Below are 6,000 nucleotides of genomic sequence, written 5' to 3'. Positions count from 1 at the left end.
GAGTCTTTTGTGTTGTTCTAAAAGTGTATTTGAGGTTAGGTTTAGTTGGTGGAATTGTATATGATGATTTAAAATTTGATGTAATTGAGTTATGTTGTATTGAGATGAAGAGAAATTTTATATTATGTCACTTAGACTTGGTATATATACACTTTCAGCAGTGGGGGTGCACCGCAACAAGGGGTAATAAAGCTAGTCTGTTCCCAACAGGTGGTACTAGAGTTCAAGGGAAGCATATATTCATTTGGGATAATGGCTACTTATAAATTTTTTAAGTAGAGAAGTTTGATGGAAGAAATGATTTTGAACTTTGGAAAATGAAAGTTCATAATATGTTGGTACAACAAGGACTTTATAAAAGCACTACAAGGAAAATCCAAGAAACCAAAAAGTATAAGGGATAATGATTAGAAAGAATTGGATAGGAAAGCCCCCGCCACAATTCGTGTATGTTTAGCGAATGAAATTCTTCTAATATACAATAGGTGAAAAGACGACAATAGATTTATGGGCAAAGCTAGAAAGATTGTACCAAACTAAATCCCTCACAAATAGATTTTTTTAAAAAAGAAAATTGTATTATTTGATTATTAGATATGGTATAAAAGTATTTGAACACTCAAATGAATTCAACAACATTATTTGTCAACTCGATAGCATTTGGGTAAAGATGGATGAGGAAGAAAAAGTGGTGATACTACTTTGTTCATTACTAGAGACTTATGACAATCTTGTTACTACCTTCAGTTGTAACAATAAAGAATCCCTCAAATTGGATTTGGTTTAAAGTGCTTTACATGCAAATAAACTTCGAAATAAGGTATCGATGAATGATTTGTTGGGCTCAAGAATGAATGTACTTGTGCCAAGAGGCCGGTTCGATGAACGGGTTGGTTCACCAAGAGATTCCTCAAGTAGCTAATCAAAATCGAGGGGGTCTTATGAGAAAATTTATGGCAAGTTTGGTCACATAAAGAAAATTTGTTAGCAAAGAAAAAGGAAAAAATCTATGATTTAGGAATGAAAAGGCAAGGTGAAGCCAAGAATAAGGCTCACCAAGTTGACGAATTAGCATCCGATTAAATTGAAGAAGCGGTGTTGATGGTGGGATGTTTACATCATTTTCCTTATGAAATATTTTGCCTCTTTCTTGCAACAAACATTACATCTCATTTTAGCTAAATGGTGGGAGTGTCATAATGAAGACGTACATCACTTAAAGATGATAGCAATCAAGGTGCTCTCCTAGATATGTTTTGGAACTGGATATGAGCAGAACTGGAGTACCGTCTAGTGGATACACATAGAAAGAAAATTTGGGTGACTTCTGCTCGGATTCATAAGCTCGTCTTTATTTATTACAATTCAAATCTCCGACATTGAAATCTGGCAAGGAAGCTTGAGGATTACATCCCAATCAACTTGGATTCGATATTTCTCTTTGATACAGCCGAGGAGTGGTTGGTGGAGGAAGAGCCTCAAGTGTTGGGCAAGAGAGCATTCCTTAAGGCAATCAGTGAGGAGGAGGGTGAAGGAGAAGATGTTGATGAGTAGGGGGGAGGGGGGAGTAACAACACACCCGCACCTTTTCCCCCCCCCCACCGACATTTGAGCAATTTGTTGGAGATGTATGCAGTGTTGCATGTGTTGAAGGAGAACAATGGGGGTAGGGGAGGAAACGAGGGAAATAATGATTATGAGGCAACCCTATCCCAACCAGGATATATACAACCTGAGATACAACATCAAGAGGGTGGCGGCGGGTAAGAGTATGAGGTTGAGCAAGTGAGTGGGAGCCATCACGAGGGTTGGCAAAGCCTTGGGGACTATGGCCAAGGAGCACAACAATCCTCCAACCCTAAGGGATATAGGTATAATCAAGTCGGCACCAACCCTGAGGGACATGGGTATAGTCAAGTCGATATCGGTGATTCTAAGGCGTTCATGAACCAACTCAATGAGTTGTCGAGAGAATACAATGAGATGCAACGACGTGATGAGGAGCAAAGACAAAGTTGCCTTTCGTTTTAGTATTAAGTTTTTTTTTGTTGTTGTTGTACACTCTATTTGAACTTTGTATTCTCTACTTGATTATTGTAGACTTTTTTTTTCAATGATATGAATGAATTGTTAACACAACAGACATCTAGACATGAAAATAGTGACTTAGACTCTCAATTTCACCTATTTTTACAAAATAATGAAAGTGAATAATGCATCACTCCTAATTACGTTTAAAAACTAAAAGAATACTATTTTTAAATATTTATAGTGATTTTTCAAAAAAAATTGAGACAAAAACTGTCGATTCCGTCAATTCTCCAATCCGATCTACCGATCCTTCAATGCGACACTGGTATGGGTGTGACCGATCCAAGTCATCAATCTATTTTTATAAACCTTGAGTAACATGATCGGAATGGATTCGGTTCGCATAAGGATGTATGATGGGATTCTTCAAATACTTGAAAATGTGAGGCATGTACCGGATTTAAATAAGAGCTTGATTTCACTTTCTTCTCTTGATATAGAAAGCTACAAATCACTGAGCAAGGTGGAATATTAAAAATCTCAAATGGGGTTCTAGTTATAATATAGGGCGCCCGAGAAGGGAACTTATATAAATTATTAGGGAGCATAATTGTAAATGAAAATGTAAATTTAGTTGTATAAGTGTTGGGTGTATTTTTTATCACAAAACAAAACTAGGTACATTGATTGAGTTGTTAAGTATTTTTGTAGACACCATATTTTAAATCTGGCAAATTCTATAGTTTTCTTAACCCTTAGGATCACATTATCCTAGTAGACCAAATTTAATTAATCCAAAACTTCCCAAATCCTATCCCAACTTGAAGTAGAGCCTAATAGCTTTTCAACGGTTCAAGAATCGCCTGAATCGAACCTACAGATAAAAAGATATAATAAATAATAATTTAGTCCTTGTGAGACCCAACTATCGGGCCGTGGGCCGGGCTGTAAATGGCCCGGCAGGCCCAGACGCGGGCTGATGATGCAGTCAACGCATCTGATAACGCAGTAAACACGTTTTCGTTAATTAAATAAGGCTAAACTTCAATATAAATCCAAAAAATTTCGAAAAAATTCTAAAACATTTAGAAAAAATCACCAATTGAATCTTATAAATAGCCCATCTCCTAATCCAAAAGGAGTGAGAAAAAGAGACAAAAAAAAACCGTAGAAATTCTTGAAATTAGAGAAATTATCCAAAAATACAAAAAATAAGAGAAACTCTTAGAAAATTCTTTAAAATTTAAGAAAAATTCCAAAAAATTAGAGAAAATATCAAAATTCATATTCAACCGCTGAATAACACAAAACCCTTAAAAAACCAAGAAAATTATCCTTCAGATCGCAAAAAGACCGATAGCTTTAGAAAAATATCTAGATTGAAAACCCTAGAGAAGATAGAAACCCTAGCCTCCTGAAGTCCTAACCCTCAAGACTAAGAAAACCTAAACTTAGGGCACAAAAACCCTAGATCAAAACTAGAATTAGGGCACAATAACCCTAGATCTAACCCTTTACACCAGATATCTGCTGGTCAACATCCGAATCGAAGAGGCAAACATGACTGGTTCTGTTACGGGCGAGTCCTCGAAGGCTCGGGAATCTCGGGCCATCTGACCCGATTTGGTATTATTTCTTCCTCTTTATTTCTTCTTCTTTTTACTGTGTTGCTTCTTTTATTTAGTTTTGATCTGTTCACTTGTCTTAAAACTCGTATTTTAATGTTCTTGATCATACTGGCTCTGCCACATAACTAAGAGTAAATCTGCTCATTTCCGGGCAAATCTGGCCTCATATTAGAATTCAATATGTCTCACTTTCTCTACCACTTTTATTTACATCTTTTTAATTAGTTTAAGGTGTTAAAATTTGAGAGATCTTCATCGGAAGATCTGTCAAATTTTCTACGTAAATAGTTTGACACCTACCGCAAGGCTATTTTGAGCTTGATCCAAGCTTTTAAAACACGATTTTTATTCACTATTTTTCATTATTTTTAGTCACAAAAGATACCAAAAGTCGGTTGTGACCAAAATCCAGGGTTTCGGTGCTCCGAAACTCTGCTTTTTCTGGGCAACACTCCCAGTGTTGCCCAAATTCAAATGTCTCAGAAACTTCTGGAACTCTGTGGATTTGTTCTATGGATGCTTTTGTGACTGCACAAAACATTTCAAATCAAAATAAAATTTTTAAAAATACAAAACAAATATTTTTCAGTTCAATCTAGGCTTTTCTGTTTTACTTTATTTTAATTTATTTCATCATAAATATTTTTATTTCCTGCTTCTTCCAAGTTTAAAGAAGTCTCATTTCATCACTATTAACAAGATAATATATATATATATATAATAGTAATAACTTTTTGGGCGACACCAGCCGTTTCACCCACCCTGCAAGGGCGACACTAGCTCTGTCGCCTGGGCGACACCACCCGTGTCGTCCAACTGCAAGTGTCCTAAAAAATTTTAGGCCATAGGATCATTCTAAGGACTTTTGTTGACCATTTTTTACCTAAAATAAAATTTTTAAAAATATAAAAAAAATATTTTTCTTCAGATAGATCTGTTATGTTTATACTTTTATTTTAGTTTGTTAATTTTCACTGAAATCATATTTTCTCTGCTTTCACCATACTTAGTTAAACTGTGTTTCATCAAAATTAAAAAGATAAAATATATATATATATATATATATATATATATATATATATATATGTATATATATATATATATATATATATATATATATATATATATATATATATATATATATATATATATATATGTATATATATATATATATGTATATATATATATATATATATATATATATATATATATATATATATATATATATATATATATATATATGTATATATATATGTATATATATATATATATATATATATATGTATATATATATATATATAGACATTAGAGTTGCTTACCCCTATAAACCTAGACCCACTCTTGATTCGAGCCGAGACTCGTGCACCATCTATTCTAGATCTTAGTCTAGGATCTAATATATGTCTAAACTTAAGAGTTGCCTCTAGATCTAGACTAGGCCTAGTTCAAGGTCTTAACCAAAATCCATTGAGTGTAGTAAGTCTAGGTTACAGTTTAGGTCTTAGCTAAGGTTTTTGCCCCCTAGTGTCAGGCGAGGTTTGCCCTAAGTCTAGATTTTAGAACCCAACCAAAAGCAATCACCATATTAGTCAGTCAAAGTGACCATGATGATTGCTCCACGGCCAACTCTAAGCTTGACCTTCCCAAACCTAGGTACCAGTATGTTGCAATCTCTTGGAGTTATCGACAGACCTCATGACAATCCATTATCTAATGCCCAAGTCTTCAATTAGAGGCAGAGTCCCAATTATCCACTCTTAATCCTAAGATCTGTGTGGCCTGAAAAGCCGGCTCCTCTCAAAAATTCTTGAATAATCAGGGAGTCTGACCAGGCATCGTCCTACAGGGGATTTTAGGCAATTAAAGTAGAAGTCGAGTGAGGGAAGAAATTCATGCAACATCTAAAGCCAATTCATGTAACTCGAACCAACATAACTCTAAGGTGCAATAATCTCAAAAAACCTAAGTCTAGGGGATCTAACCCAACCTTGAGCCACCATAGTATAGCTCATGATGTCCTGAACATTGTACGAAGCAGAGGTGTCGAATCAAACCGACCCTTAGGCGAGATAGGCGTCCAAGCTGCACTCAAATGTCTAGTTGACCTAGGTTACATTGTTCATGCCCCAGCTTACGGGTCGATCACAAACCAAGTTAATGGTATAGGTCAACCCTTAGCATAGCCGAGTCAGTCAATTCTTCAATTGGTCCCTCTAGTTCATCCGGTCCAACAAACTGTGCAATTTATGCAACGGTGGAGACACCTATGGGTCATTACACCTCTCAGGCACCAATGAATCAAACCGCCCCGGTGCCTGTGGCTCATCAATCTCAGGCCCAT

The sequence above is a fragment of the Amborella trichopoda genome, chromosome 9 (genome assembly GCF_054954075.1).
Source record: "Amborella trichopoda isolate Santa Cruz 75 chromosome 9, AtrichopodaSantaCruz75HAP2 v2.0, whole genome shotgun sequence".
Lineage (NCBI taxonomy): Eukaryota > Viridiplantae > Streptophyta > Magnoliopsida > Amborellales > Amborellaceae > Amborella > Amborella trichopoda.
Note: the sequence above shows the minus strand (reverse complement) of the source record.